This window comes from Marmota monax, unplaced genomic scaffold, assembly GCF_021218885.2.
Source record: "Marmota monax isolate L192 unplaced genomic scaffold, Marmota_monax_Labrador192_F-V1.1 WCK01_AAM20220418_F8-fsc00011, whole genome shotgun sequence".
NCBI classification, from domain to species: Eukaryota; Metazoa; Chordata; class Mammalia; order Rodentia; family Sciuridae; genus Marmota; species Marmota monax.
In genome coordinates, this window is record NW_026693082.1 from 16,120,284 (window position 1) to 16,137,281 (window position 16,998).

Sequence of the window (16,998 nt, forward strand, 5' to 3'; positions counted from 1 at the left end):
CAATAGGGCCAAGCAAACAAGCAACCCAAAACCTCTGAAACCAGGAAGCAAAACAAACTTTTCCTCCTTTTGAGGTGACTTGTCTCAGGTATTAATCACAGCACGGAAAGCTGACTTAAATAAAGGCTATGTCAATTCTTTGTATCCAAGTGTGGAGTGTGGATATCCCTTTTATGTTTTTTCCCCCTCAGAGGTGAAATTGGTGCCTGGAGATACATCAACTGGTTAGAATTTTACAGTGGGAAAAAGTCTTAGAAATCAATTCCTCCCATCTTAGGAATGAGGAAAATGAAACAGGATGGGTGATATTTTTGCAGGTTGTGCTGGGCCCTTTTCTCTTCTGTGATGGTCTTTCCAACATGTCTTCATTTTATCTATTATGTGTTATGTAGACCAGTCCCTCAACTTGCCTTACCTCTGGCTTACAAGTCCATCTCACAAACTATATGTGAGTGTGATGCTTCCAGCCTGTGTTGAAAATCAGATGAGCTGAGTGCCTGGAGTGAGGGTGGCAGTGTCCCTCGAGGAGTTAATTCAGTCACCCACCATGCCCATTGGTGTTTCCCTCCAGGTCTGGGAGAAGCTGTCTTCCTGAGGCAAATCAGACTTTGAGACTGTTGGACCTGTGGCCTATGGAGAGGGACCATTTCCTAGCACAGGGCCTGGGCTTTGCTGCACTGAAAGTTTCTTGTCTCCTGGGGGTTGTTCTAAATGAAAGTCCCCTTTGCTTTTCCTAGGTAGATTTGGGCCATTGCAAGAAAGGGGAGGGGAAATCACAGCCACAGAAACACCTTTCTTTTTTTGGGGGGGAGGGCCACCAGGAATTGAACTCAGGGCATATCTCCAGCCCTATTTTGTATTTTATTTCGAGAGAGGGTCTCACTGAGTTGCTTAGTGCCTTGCTTTTGCTGAGGATGGCTTTGAACTTGTGATCCTCCTGCCTCAGCCTTCTGAGCCCCTGGGATTATAGGCATATGCCACCATGCCCAGCTCAGAAACTTCTTTCAAACAGAAAATGCTATCACACCTCTCTGATCTGGGACTAGGCCCAACAGTTTTTGATATCTGATCAGATTGACTTCAGACAATAGAAATTTCCTGGCTTGTTTGTTTGTTTCATAAAGGAACAGGAATTGTAATAAAATTTGGTTGGAGAAATGATTATATTTCACTTTCACATTAATCATGACTGGGTCTCAGAACATGATACCCCAAAACATGGCACTGTAGAAGTTGAGAAAACTGCGGAAACAGAGCAGCCTGACCTTCCACCTTTCTGTGTGAGAGCTAATTATAAAGAAATTCCCTGACCTACCATCCCTAAGTCCTCATGTGGTGGGTCTCCTGCCCCATGACTGGATGCCAAGGAGGTTTTGGACAGGCCTTGTCGAGGCCCCCTGGCCCAGTTTATCACCCTCAGATCCCCTCTTGTAGATGTCCAATTGTACTTCTACACAACTGTCCATTCTTCATGGAGCCTAGGCAAAAAATGCACAGTTGTCCCTGAAACTTTGGGGCTTATTTCCCTGTGTCACTGAAAACTTTGGTTAAATACATTTGTGATTCTTTTCTCTTATGAATTGGTCTTTTGTCATAGAGGTGTCAGCCATGATCCTTGTGATGGGTGAGGAAATGGAATTACTTTTCCTCCCCTATACATACCATCATACATTCCAAGAGTTAGGAGTTTGGGGATTATTCTCCCCAACCCTGGAGTGGCCCTTTTGCTGAGAGTCTGTCTGTGCACAGTAATCCAGTATCTCTGGGGTTCCCCCAAACACCACCCAAACAGACTGGTGTTGAGGCAAAGCCAAATGTGTTATAGACCTAGTGACAGATTCTGAGATTGAGGATCTTGGGAAGGAGATAACAAAGTGGTGGGTTAGTGAATGTCCTGATTCAAGTGAGCTTTGGCTGAGCTGGATCAGAACTGGAAATTTGGCACATAATAGTTTAGGACCAGGGGACACAGAGAGGTGAGGATTTAGACTAGTTTGCTGTTATCTACGGTCCCAAGAAGGGGTGTACATTGACTAGATGGTCAGGAAGTTCTGCCAATGAATAATAAAGTGACCTGCCCTCTCTTCTTCCTGGGCAAGCTTCCTGTGGCAGTGCAGTTGGCTGATGCAGACCTAGAAGGACAGTCATGTGATCATGGGTGAGGTGCTGCAGGTGTGTGGATGGATGGTCCCCCCTTTTCCCTGGTAATGCCTGGCTGGCTTGTTGTCCCCTGTCCTCATGACTAGCTTCTCCCTCTTATAAGTCTCTGTGTCATGGGGACTGATTCCTATGGAGCCAGAGTTTTCAGATGTCTTGTATTATAAAGCTTTCTTTCCTTTGTGTTTCTGTCTTGGGCACAAAATGGCAGAGTCTGAGATGCAGAATGTAAAAGGAGGCGCTAGCAATTCAGGCCTTTAGTGCCCATGGAGGAGCCTCCTGATCAGGTTGGCAGACACCTGGGTACCTGCTCCTTCCCTAGGGCCCCAGGCTCCCTGAGTCTCCTAAGCTCTGCTGCTGGGGAAACCCAACCAGTCCCAAGGCATCCCTGGATACTTCAGAAATTGCCAAATTTAGTTCGATAAAATGAAAATATATTTAAAATAGCAAATAATTACTAAGAAAAATTTCTGTGTACTTTAAAAAATAAGCTAAAATATGTATAACATGCAATTACTATTTCCATCACCCCAAACTCTGTACTCATTAAACAGCGTGTTAGTCAACTTGCTGTCACTATAGCAAATGCCTGAAATTATCAACTTATAAGGAGGAAAGGTTTATTTTGGATCACAGTTTTCAGGGTTTTAGTCCATGATTGGTTGACTTTGGGGCTGTAGTGGCACAGCATGGTGGGAGCGTGTGTCAAAGCAAAACTGTTCATATCATGGCCAGGGAATCAGAAAGAAAAAGAGACTGGGGTCCCCTAATCCCCTTCAAGGGCACACCCCCAATCACCTGGAGACCGCCTAGTGGGCCCCGCCCCTTAAAGTTTCTACCTCCTCCCATGATAGCAAGCTGGATCAAGCCTTCAGCACATGGGCCTTTGGGGGACATTCCTTACCCAAATTGTAGCAAATGGTAATTCTCTTTCCCCTTCCTCCAGCCCCCCCATCAATGATTCTACTTTTTAGCTCTATGAATTTGACTACCCTAGATCCCTCAGAAATATAGTATCTGTATAAAAGTGGTATCATACAATATATGTCTGCTTATTTCACTTAGTACAATATTTTCAATATGTATGGTTTTTAAAAATTTAAATGTAAGCTTTATTCAGCTCTCATAAGCAGTTAAAATTTTGATCTTTAAAGCATTTCAAAAAATTCATATCCTATACCTGTGACTTTCACCACCTAGAATTAACAGAAGGGAACATTTTGAAGTATTTGTCTCATGATTGTCTTCATAAATTTGCAACTGACTCATGATCCACTGACTAGTAGGCCAGTTTTACTTATGGTTCTCATGCCTAGAGAAGCGGTGTAATATAAATGTTAATAAGCAGAGAGATGCCGAAGCTGTCTGCCTGGATTCAAATCAGGCTCTACCTCTAATTGTATGACTGTGGTCAAGTCACACAACCTTTCTGTGAATTAGCTTCCTTCCCCCCAGATGGGGAAAATCACCATGGTATCAGCTTCATTGCTGCTGCCCGGAGTGAAGGAGTCCATTAATCACCTACACTGAAGCTACTCTTGCAAGATGTGGCTACAACTTTCCATTTCCTTTTTCTCTCCTTAGCTTTTAAAATTTATCAGACCTCTGGTTGACCTCTACTAATTTCCTCATTTGTCAAAACAATCAGATCTGGCATTGGTCTTTGTCCATCAAAAAGAGCTAGTGACTGCCCCCTGCAGTCCTCCCCTGGGCAATCCATTCCCATCCCGGGCCTTGCATGACCACTTCTCAGCCCAGAACAATGTAGCCTGCATTCTCGCAAGTGCCTGTTTGTGTCCTGGGAATGGGGGGCAGAGGTACCTCTGGACATAATACCTTCTATTTGCAAATACTGTCTTCCTGTTTGCAAGAGGAATCTGCACAGAACTCTGGGTGGATGTGAACAATTTAACAGGTGGATAAGAAGGTAATGCTTTTTAAATTTGTAGGTAGATTCTGGAATGCTTTAACTTCAAGGAAATAATTCTAATATTCTCCCTTATATTCCTCTCTGATTTCCAGCTCATTAAAATAGAGTTTTGTCTAAATGTACTTAACTTTTAAATGTTATTATTAACAGGAAAGAGGTTTTGTAAGTCAATTAGACGGTGGTCAACAGGATCAGAGCAAAATGCTTATTTTAAAGTGTTAAGACATATGCATCTTAATGCCTTTCATTGGTGCTTCTTCCCATAAAGTGCTGATTATGAATAATTCCTTATTAAGAGAAAAAAAAAACTAAGGCAAGTAGCACAATTTCTGTTATATGGTATGTGTTCAGTAAACATTGCAATAGTGACAATAATTTGCAACGACTTTAAGATGTGAGCTCCACCTGTCTGCATACATAGATAGGCTCATAGGCACAGGCATGAAATTAAGACACGCTAATTCGCACAGACTTAGAATGGTGCGGATTTGCTTTGCTGTCCACCCAGACCAGAGCTGTGACCCGTCAGTGTGAACAGTAAATTGCATTGTAAGCATGTTGTTGTGTAGAGGTACTGCCCTCTGGTGGAAGTTAGGAAACTTGCATGGTGGGCCAAATGAAAGAAATCAGCCACATGGCAGAGCTCAGCATTGGCGGATCATGTTGAGGCTATATTTATTTAGCGGGGAACAGATGAAGAGAAAACCGTGAAGAAGAAGGAGGAGGAACATCGACAATGAAACACCCATAGGACCCAGGAGAGTGATGAGCAGAAGTGGCCTCCAGTAAATATCTGCTGATTAAGAAGATAAGCCCAGAGGCTGTAATGATGTTGACTCAGAGATGCCGGGGGTGGGGTTTCATTCGGGCAAATGAATCGACCTGAGCAATTCTGCATAAGCACTGGAAATCCTGCTGAGTCTTGATATTTTTTTTAATATTCACTTCCAGTAATCACTTAATCTACTGGCAATGTTAAAGAAGTAGGAGGATTTTCTCCATCAGCTTTTTGAGTTATAGCGTTGAAATGGCCAGCCATTTTCCATTCAAAGGGAGTAAAAGGGTTTATGCATTCCTGACAAGTGCAATCCATGCCCCAGAAACCTGGCTTCAACCAGGCATCAATATTCGATGTGCGGTAGCAGTTTCACTAAGATTCCTTTCAAAAAGAAGAAAATACCAAGCCTTGCTTGGAGGGGCAAGCTGGGGGCTGAGAATTCAGCAGGAAGATGTTGCAATTATAGGTCAGAATCCAGAGGTCACTGGCTTGTTTGCCAATCTTCTTGCAAATCCTGAAAGATTGGCTGCCTCTGGCTACACCTGTTCCAAATTTACTTGTCGAAACTAAGACTGGCACCTTTGCCCAGGAGACAGACTGTGGCTAACTGGAGAGATGAGGTGAGATGCTAGCAGGTGCCCTCAGAGCTCTGAGACAATCTTTGGGCCTCTGATCCAGTCAAAACTTGAGAAAAAAATAATAAATCTCATGTAGATGGATTTCTACAGATTCAGTATAGTGAGATTTTTTGGAGGATGATCAAAAGGAAAAATCCCATTTAACCCCTGGGGGAAAAAAAAAGTAAAGGAAGGCCCTAAATTTAAACCACTCTTTCTATTAGGGGACAAAGAAGTTTGTTATAGGTATTAGGGCTCACCTGGATGGACAAGATCTAGAGGAGTGAAAAATAGCTGAAAGATATGGAAATAGCTAGAAGGTCAGATGGAACATCTGGATGGTTCTCTAATGTTTAGCAGCAACTATTGCAATTCTTTGGAAACTCTGAAAAATCTCCACCAATCCTGGTGTTTGCCAAGAGCCCCGGAATCCACTGGGAATGGGTGTCTATTGTGACTTCTGGAAGAAAATTGCTTCTCCTCACTTTCTCTTTCAAAGCTCAGGCAAGTTCCTCTTTTTGGGAAACTAACTGAACTGGAGCCAAACAAGGTGGGGAGGAGAGTCTAGTCAAGGGAGATCTAGAAGTGGGCGGTGGTGCCAGCCAACAGTAGACAACACCACACAACCCCAAACCTCTGAAACTCCTGGGGTTACCACCTCATTATGTGAGACAAATTGTTTATTCATTCAATAAATATCAAGTACTTGTTATGTACCAGGTATGGGGTTAGGTGATGGAAAAAGATTTAATTATGTAGAAGGAGTTTATTCCTGTTTTGTATGAGCTCACAATGAACTAAAAAGGACAATGAACCTATAAACCAAGGCAATGCATAGAATGGATTAGGGCCGTTCATGGACATGTCACATCTCCTGCAGGCACGAGCGAGGGGTGTACTTCTCCCCCTGAAGTCAGAAGAGGTTGTGTGACTTGCTTTGGTCAATGAAGTATGAGCAGAAGGGAAGCCTGAAACTTGCATCAGGAATGATGAAGGATCCATCACGTCTCTTTCCCCGACCTGGGTGTATTTGTCAAGATTAAGCTTGGAACAGTCTGAGTCCTGAGACATGATGAACAGCCAGGCTGCTCTTTGGAGAATATCAAAGAAAACTGATTAACCAAGGAGATTCAGCAGTGAGCTAAACAGATCAAGATCAAGACCCAAACCTTCTTCCTATTGCTACATCTCTTTTCTTCCCTGTGTGTTTGATATAAATGCCCCCTTCTTTTGGTTGACTGCAGTTGATGATGGTGAACTACAGGATTGGTGAGGAGAGACTAACAGTTTTTTTTTTTTTTTTGTAAATTGTTTTGAGATTATAATTAGACAGAAAAACATGATCAAAATAAAGATCCACAAGATCTTGAGGATTTATATACAATTTTAAGAGTGGTCAGGAAGCAAGATGGTTCACAGATTATTTGGGAGGAATTGATGAGCCTCCATTTGCTGTGTATCAGTCAAACCTATTTGTAGTGGGCAGGAATAAAAATGGAAATAGCCAAGATAGCACTTTATAATAAGATGAGGACAATCAATTTTTTTTCTTAGCTTAAATGCCTTCTTTTTTGGTCATGTACATATTTCTGATATATATTCTTCATATAAGTAAATACATATTTTCAACATTTGTACTATATTGTATGTACCATTTCATATGTTTTCTTTCTCTTTTCTCTTAATAGACTATAAATATTTCTTATAGTATTTAAATATTCTTTTTCTGACCTAAAAATAGCACATTTGCATGTACAACCAAAACAGTTCATGAAATATTTATTATACACCCACAAACGGGAATACATCCTCTACACTGTTTTATGTTGGACATTTTTTGCTTGTTACAATATGAACATCTTTTTGTATTATTATCTGCTATTCTAGGGCATCCCTTTTCATAACTGTGCTGTGTTCCATCATACGAGCATTATTTCTTTGGCTCATTCTCTGTAGGAAATTTATGAGCAAATATTTGTGCATATCCATAATTATTTTTTTAGACTAGGTAACTAGAAGTAAAATAGCTGGATCAAAGCAAGAACACAGTTTTAAGGATTTGATATGTATTTCCTGTCTACCCCACAAAAGTTATTCCAGTATACACTGTCACTCACAATGTGACTTTTTTTCTCTCAACTTTTCTCACCCTTGCATTATATGGTCTTATTTTTTTTCTCAACGTCTTGTCCAACAAATATTAAATGTTACCTTGATTTAAACGTTTTCCATCACCAGCAATGGATGCAATTTGGAATCATGCTGCACTTCGCATTGCAAGTTCTGGGTCCAGGGGCTCCGGTCCTCCTGGCTGAATCCCATACTGTGCTCCTGAGCACAGCTCCAGGGTCTCTAAGTGCAGGCAGGCAGCTCCTTATCCAGCCCTCAACCCTGAGCTCAGCTGCCGACCACCACAGCCTGCAAGGCACGAGAATCCTTAAAAGTCTTTGGCAAAGAGGCCGGATGGGGCAGGGGGTGTTATGAGGAAGGGTTTTATTGAAGAAGAAATCAAGGGCTTTCTCAAGTTCACACACTAGTAATGGACAAATCTGAGCCCAGGACTTTGAACTGCATCTAATCCAGTAACTTTTCAGGACCTCGGAAGTCAAAGACAAATGTAAAGGGCTTGGGGAGTGGTAGAAACAGCCTTGGGGCAATTCTCCCTTGACAAATATTCAGATAACCATTTTTGATAAAGATGAAATATTCATTCAACACATTGATTAAGCACCTACTACTGTACATAGGAAGGCAGTGTGGATACAGTAGTGACCAAGGGATCAAAACTCCTGTCAGGGGGATCTAATGACAATTTATTGAGCATACTGGTTTCCTGTAGTGTGGCTTCTGGGTTCAAATCTCAGCTCTATCACACAATAGATGGGCACACTACTTAAACTCTCTGTTCCTAGGTGATCCCATATCTACAGTAGGGATAATGATCATACCTAATAGATAAAGTTGCAGATTAAATGAGTTGACACACACACAAGCTCAGCATGCAGTCAGTGCTTGCAAACGCTAACCATGATCATTATCGTAATTCTCACATGGAAGTTGTACAGACAAAACCATTTACATTATTAATAATAATAGCTACTATTATTGAGCAACCAATGATTGCATGCCTGTAAATCAGCATGGACTTCAATGCCTTACATCTGTTGGCTCATTATGAAGCATTAGTGTTTCCTAAGCTTCCTTGTTGGTGATAATCCTCTGGGAAGCTTCTTAGAAAAATATTCCCAGATTCTTCAAACTCCCTGAGTCAGAATTTCCTCTTAGAGAGTCTTGGGAATCTATGTTGTTTTTACTGTGGTAAAGTATACAAACATAACATTTACCACTTGAATCATTTTAAAGTGGATAATTCAGTGACATTATGTATATTCACGTGGTTGTGTGACCATCACCACGGTCCATCTCCAGAACTTTTCATTTTCCCAAACTGAAATTCTATATCCAATAGACACTAATTCCCCATTCCCCTTCCCCCCAGCTCCTGGCAACCACCATTCCACTTTCTGTCTCTAAGAATTTGATTTCTCTAGGTACTTCATACAAGTAGAATTATGAATAGCAATCCAAAGAGTGGGTCCTTTAGCTACACAAAATCACAGCAGAGCCCAGGGGGCCAGGATTTGCCATTTTGCATCTGGCTTATTTCACTTAGCATAATATCTTCAAGGTTCATAGCTGTTAGGGTGGGTATCAGCATGAGTTTTGAGGCCAAATACTATTTCATTGCATGTAAATACCACATTTTGTCTATTGATCCATTAATGGACATTTGGGTTGCTTTCACCTCTCAGAAGTTTCCCCTCTGAATACACCCCACGGCAGCAGGAAACCATTCATTGCTTTTCTGGCTTTGCCATGGGTAAGCCATCAGACAAATTTCGACTAGACAATGAATCTTGATACCTGTTGTCTTCACCTATAAAGGGGGTCATTCATCAGGCTGAGTGAAGATTACTTCATTCCTATCAAGCAGTGCTTTCCCAGGGTCCCCACGTGCTGTTGACCGAAACAGTTGTAGGCCTGCTCTACTCTTCCCCTCCAAGACTCTGTGCCTTGCTCCATGCTGGGAGTCATGGGGCTGGCCATACTCTTGGGCATGTGTCCAAAGGCCATGCTGGCTGTGGCTGTGGCTGTGGCACCCTGGGCTCTGCTGTGGTTTTGTGTAGCTAAAGGACCCACTCTTGGATTGCTATTCATAATTAAGACACAGACAAATAACAGCCAAGTTGAATGCATGATCACCTGGTGCCAAATTGAATGCATGATCACCTGGTGCCAAATTGAATGCATGATCACCTGGTGCACAGGATACTTTCACCTAAAAGCTGCTGCCTGAAGAAGAGCCACTACTTCCAATCCATGCCCACACATAGCTGCCGCCACCTTGAATGGCTAGTCAGTGTGGCTCTAGTTCCTTCTTCATTGTGGCTCACTCCTGCTGCTTTAGGAGATGTGCTGGGGCTCCTCCACTAGAAAATGCCTTGCCTGGGGAACAAAAGTCAGAAATTTAGTGAAAACCTGGAATGTAGTTTTTCCTGTAGCATCTCTACTCTAGGTTTAGGAGAAGGAAATCTCTTCATCGGTTTTATCTTTCTCCTTTCCTAACACCACAAAGGAAACCAAGTCATTTGCCAGAGATTGCTGGTTGTCCCTGCCCACCTCACCCCCACCCCTAAGAACTGCTATAGCCATAGAAATTGGAGATGGGCATGTCTAATGCATGAAAGACGACATTTCTCAGCTTCTCCTGCAGTTCTGGGTCAGCATGTGAATAGATTCTGGCTGATGGGAGGTGAGTAACATTGAAGGAGTGTGCAAACCCATTTCTTTTCTGTTTTCCTATCAATTAAAACAAGGATAGTTTATTTTGAACCAATAAGCCCAGAGGACGAAGGAACAATGAGATGGAAGGAGCCTGGACCCCTGGATGTCCCCGGTAGAGCATAGACATCTGTCCTCCACAGCGTTACACAAGAAATAAGTGTGTATATTCTTATCTCTGTTATGGAAACCAAACTGATATTCTAATATAATACCCTTCAGTTGGAGAGAAAAGGGAAAGGGAGAAACTGGGAGGAGAGAGGAGAGAGGTAGGCAGGAGGAGATGGGATGTGTGTATCGATGAAATAGTTCAGGTAGACATTTTATATTATTCCATTCCTAAAGCACCATGAGGCTCAGCCTCCTACCTGGAGATTAGAAAACCACAGTCAATCTTTCTGTTGATTATTAAGTGAATGTTTGATAGAGGCATAAGCATTCATGAAACTGGGGTTATGTACTTGTGTTAGTAAGATTCTCAGTGTGATTGATCAAAATACCTGTCAAGAACAACTTAGAGGAGGAAACGTTTATTTTGGGCTTACAGTTTCAGAGGTTCGGCCCATGGTTGGCTGACTGCTGCTGTGGGCCTGAGGCAGATCAGGGCAGAGGAAAGCTTCTCACCTCGTGGTGGTCAGGATGCAGAGAGAGGGTGAGAGATGCCAGGGATATGCCCTTAGTCACCCACCCTCTCTAGCCACATCCCACCTGCCTGCAGTTAGACCTTTCAGATTACCAATCCATCAAATGGATCAATCCACCGATTAGGTCACAGTTCTCATAATCTAATCATTTTACCTCCGGCATTAATATAAGAGCTTTTGGTGGGGACGGGGATACCTCATATCCAAAGCATAACAAGACTATACCCCAAATCAAATATAAATTATTTTGAGATTATTCCTAAAAGAAAAATGTATTCACTGACTACCTCCCAGTGAGGCCTGAATTCCTCATCCTACTTGGATGGTCATCTTAGCTCTTAGTAGATTGGCAGTTAATTAATGCTGATGGCTGCCAGGGGCCATGCCTTCTAATACTCACATCCTGGTGTAGTCCCTTCCCCTTAATCTGAGCTGGTCATGTGACTTGACCAAATCAACAGAATGTGGCAGAAGGGAACCGATGCTGGTTCCCAGTTTTCGCCTGAAGTCTTGGCACTTTCCGACTTTGCCCTGCTGGAAGTCCTGAGCAAACTGTGTAAAAATGCCAGCCATGGTGCTGGAGATAGCATGTGGAGAGGGAGAGGCCAGTGTCCTGGCACCCCAACGGAGCCCAACCCCAGCCAATCCACTACTGAATGCAGTTACAGGAGTGCCACTGGCATGCCCAGAAGAAATACAGAAGTCTAACTGCAGACTCGTGAACAAATACGATTGCTGTCTTAAGCCAGAAGGTGTTCTGATGGTTTGCACACAGCAATAGATAAATGAAGCACTGAGCTTTCTTGAGTCTTATGGAGCTCCTCTTTATGGTCTCTAAGTGGAATTTTCTCAAATTCCATTGGCCACATTATCTTCTGTTTTGAACCAATCAGGGCTGCCAGATTGTGTGGGTTGGGTCCTGAGATGGAGAACCCTGCCTAGGGGGCCAATAGGGACTGCTTGCCTGGCCTCTACCTTGAGGGGGCACTTTTTCTAAAATTGAATGAAGATACTTTATGGGCTCTGATAAAGGGTACCCTGTGGATTCAAATCCAGAGTTATAGCCAGGGACATAACTCAGATAGAGCACTTGCCTCATATGTACACAGCCCTGGGTTTGATCCCCAGTACTGCAAAAATTAAATCAATCAATCAATCAATCAATCAAACATTGTAGACCTGGCCTTCAAAGGCCCCCCCTTTTACTATCCTTTAACTGCCTAATGACCCCTCTTCATCACCCCTGGCCAGTCCTGGCTTTGCTGAGTTACCCTGCCCCCACTGTCAGATGTGCCCATCCTGCCTCCCAGTCCATCAGCAGCGATGCCTACAACGTTCCCGAATTGGGGCTGTGCTTCTGAGGGGGACATGAATCCTGCCATCCGCCCTCCATGTCCTCAGGCACCAGGACCTTGGGTCTTATAAACCTCAGAGGAGCTGATGTTGGCTCAGAGGCTCGTGTTTTGGGGATCTCCAAGCCAGTTAGAGTCTGCGGGCTGGCAAAGCCACCTCACGTTCTGCTTTGTGCGTGGAGGGTCCAGCCCAGGGAGCCCTGGAGCTGCTCTGCCCCCGGGCGGGGGAGGGGACGGGGCTTCACCAGACAGAGGTCCATTTTCACTTGTTGGTCAAAGATCCAAAGTACAGGGCATTGTCGCCTGAGCCAGGGAAGCAGGTCTCCAGTGAAAATTCTTCTCCTCACCCTTCGTAGCACAAACAGAAAGTGAAATGTTCTAATACGCTGTTCAGATGGACGACAGGGACATGGGATACACGTTGTCGAACTTTGTAATCTTACCCTTCATTAAATATTCAACACAGATATTTGATCTCTTCCTTTTCTCAGCTCCCCCCCCACCCCTCTTCCTCTGTCTCTTCCTTTGTTCCTCTCGCCCACCTGCCCCCCCCCCCCCCCCCATTTCACCAGCCTTCTGGGAAATGCTGAGCTGACTGAAAGTCACTTTCCTGTCAGGGACAAAGCCAGGGGAATTCCTAGATGTGCCATTAGGGGACAAAGGTATCAATTGACTTCTGTGAGCCAGGACTCTTTATGGGAAGGGCAGTTGCAGGTGGGTGGGATTGAAGGAGGCATGACCTTGACCTGGCCTTTACTGTCATGCACCAAGCTATGGGGAAAAATGATGAGGTGCTCACCTGAATGCATGCTGGGTAGGGATGGGATATCCAGACAGATGTCCTATGAGCAGGTGGGCTGTCCCAACAGAGTGACCAACCAGCATCTCAGGGGACCACCTTATTCAGAGCAGCAGGTAATCCAGTAGTATCCAAATCAACTGTTACTAAAGTGGATCCATTTGACTTAGTGGATCTCTTCAAATATTGAAGGACAAGAGGCCTCTTGAATTAGGACTGAATCAAAAACGTTTGGCTGGGATAATAGTTTGTCAACTATATGGTGGGACCTGCAAAATAGAAGTAGCAGTAATGATATTTCATATTGTTAGAAAGTAATAATTGCTACTTTTAAGCAAATAAGATGGTTAAGCACTATTATCTCATTTTAAATTATGTATTTATTTTATTGTATCTATTTAAGGCATACAACACAATGTCTTGATATACATTCCAAACATATTCATTATCTCATACAGTTACCTCCATTTTGGGGCAAGAACACCTAAAACTTATTCTTTGGGCAAACCCCAAATACAGCCCTATAGTTCTCATGGTGTGCATTAGATCTCTAGATTTATTTACCCTACATATCTGCATACTACAGCATTATTTACAATAACTAAGATACAGAAACACTGAAAGTTTCTATTGATCAATCCATGAATTAAAAAACCTATATTCAGTGGAACATGATTTAACCTTAAAAAGGAGATCCTGCCTGCCACTTTCCACAACATGGATGGGCCCAGAGGACATCATGTTAATATAGAAAGAAAAACTCTGCATAAAAAAAAAAACAATACTGAATACACAGAGATAGAGAATAACACTGTGATTACCAGAGGAGACAGGATGAGAGAGAAAATTTGGAGGCCAAAGGATATATTGTCTCATTTAATCATAAGAACCCTATGAAATAGGTAGTCTGTGGTTTTGGTTGAACACTCATTCAATGCAATCTCATTTCATCATTGCAACAGTTCTATGAAATAAGTGGTGTGAACTTTTGCAGATAGAAGATCCAGAGCTCAGAGGGTTTAAATAACTTTTGTAAGGTGATAGGTCATCAAGCTGAGATTCAAACTGGATCCATGAGGCTCATACTTGCCTTCTTTCCCACCACTCCACCCTCCTCCCTAAGCCATGAGCATTGCCAGAAGACAAGGCTTCCTCAGAACAGGCAGGTGTTTAATCACTCTCTTCTCCACCTGGTGTCCAGGGCTGACCCTGCCGGCATTACTACAGACCAAATTCTCCCAACTTCTGCTGCTGTCCTGGAATTCTGACCTTTAAAGTTTTGAGAAATTCTAGAATAAAGTGAGGTTTGTTAGATCAAGTCACTTTAGGCAGATTCTTTTGTTGAACTCTGTGTCCAGCGGGGAGCATCCTGGGGCTGGTGTTCAGGGCTGGGCTGGGCGATGGGAAGAGGCCTCTTTGCTCTTCCTGCCCAGGTGATTCTCTATAGTTCTCCAGGATGCAAGGAAAGAGGGATGCCTGATTTGGGATTTGGAGGGTATTTGGGGTGTCCTCAAAATGTACTTTTTAAAACTCAAGCATGATTTCACCCCCAGGTCTCATTAAGGCCATGAGCACAATCTAAATAAGGCACAATAGAGGCAGTTGCCATTCCAGATGCATTTCCTTCATCCTGCAGAGATGATGGGTATTTTGTAGGTAGACAGTATTCTCTTCCCTTGACCACCTTAGTAGGAGCTCTGGAGGGGTGGCTTCAGGGGCAGGGTTGACACAACAGGTGATGAGAGTCAGCCAGTTGGGTTGTACCTGCTGCAGAATGTCCTGTCCATTAGCATGCATGCAATGCTCTGCAAGTTGACATCAGAATAGTTTTCTCTTGATGTTCTTCATCTTGGAAGCAATTCAAAAAGGATGTGTGTGTGTGGGAGAGAGAGAGAGAGAGAGAGAGAGAGAGAGAGAGAGAGAGAGAGAGAGAAGAAGAAGAAGAAGAAGAAGGAGGAGGAGGAGGAGGAGGAGGAGGAGGAGGAGGAGGAGGAGAAGGAGGAGGAGGAGGGGGAGGAGGAGGAAAATGTATAGGAAGTTAGTTTTATTTCCTTTGTGATCAAGAGGTTAGTCACACATGACAATCTGGAATAGGAAAGTAGATAGAATTTTTATCTATTTATACTTTTTTTCTCAATCCATGTAGAATAAGCATAATCATAAACACATTGGCATGAACCACTCAGAAACGCTGTGTGGTCACAGTCCTTGGTTACCTCTGAAGAAATGACACCAGCCCCTGTCTACCCTGGGTACTTTGATATTGTGCCCGAGTGAAGCCAGAGAAATGGGCCAGAAGAGACCTCCCAGGAGACCTAGGATCCTGGTGACTTTATGTGTCCCCAGAAGGGAGGGGGACATATCAGGTTGAAGCTGGAACATTTAGACCTTAAACAAGGCTCCTAACCCCTCAGGGTGCCCTTTGTCATCTGTGAACTGATGACCATTAAAGATAATAATGGAAATGACACTTCTCTCCAAGGAAGCTACAAGTAATAAATAATATGTGTGGCAATGTTCCATCAGCCCTAAAGTCCTTAGGTGCTTTTACATATGAGGAGCTATATCCCCATAGCATCAAGGAGAGTGCCACCCGCAGAGGATGCCCTGGGTCCCAATACATTTATGATGTTACTTTATAGCTACATAAAAGGCATAGTTATTGTTTTAGAGCAGCTTATAAACATTTAAAATGTCTTTCTTTGTGTCTGATAAAACTGTGAACCCTTTCTCTTTCAAAAACCAATAAAGTATAACAAATCCAGCAATTGGCAAAAATAAAGTGTGTTAATGCATACATCTAATAACACTTTACATGCAATTTCTGGGGCTTGTCATCTGCTCTAACACCTATCCCGGCTTAAGAAAATGGTTCTAGAGACACAGGCTTCAGCTCTCCAATTGAATTCTGGGAGAGAAATAGACTGTCTAGAGAAATGAGTGCAATAATGATGTTTAGCACCAGCCTGAGAAAACCCCTAGAGGGAACATCTCTGGGATAGTGATGTACTCATATAGTGCTCTTGAAAAGAAAAAAAAAATAGTGGATGTCTGATTTTAACGGGTCTAAATTAAAATGTGCTCAGCTGAAAGAACAAGTCTTCCCCATATAAGCAGCCACTCTTCAGCTCAATGAACTTTTATGCAAAAAGTCGCAGTGCCGATGGACACCTGAATCCTCTTCCCTCCACAAAAGGGCTGCTATCCGGTGACGGCTGCGAGGTCCCCTTACCACAGGGCGAGGCTCCTCCAGGTCGCTCGGATGCCTGCTCAGAGCCCAGCTTATCCGGGCATCTTGGAGCTCTTGCCAAGGGCCCTGGTCACATCTCGCTGTTCTGGATTTTATCTTGAGAAGCACACACGTTTTGGTTGAGGGGTGTCTCTGTTAAGTAGGATTTCATTTTGGAACCAGAGAATTCAGCACCAGGGCCAGCTCAGGCAAGGTGGACATGTAAACATCCAGTCATAGAGCAAGTCCAACTGATCGAGACCACGTCCAGAGAAGGAAAATGAAAAGGAAAGAAAATAACTGAGCAGGTAAAGCATTGTCACACTGTCCCCATCCAATCAGGGTCTCCCATCGCAGAACACCCAAGGCACTTGGACGAATGATTCCTAAGGCCAGCCAGGGCGCTTGCCTTTGAGCTCACAGCGCACTACCTTCTGTCTTCAGATTGTCTATGGCACCTCGATTATTGGAGGTAAGTATCCCCCCCAGGAGAGATGCGCACGTCGCCAGTCTGACCCAGGCGGCACTCGCTGGGATTCCAGAGATCCGAGCCTCCTGGAAGGCAGATGGCTCGGGGCCTGGATGTCGACTCCTCTACCTCCAGCTAGATCAAGTGGCGGCAGTGCAGGCAGCTGGAAGCTACCCACAGA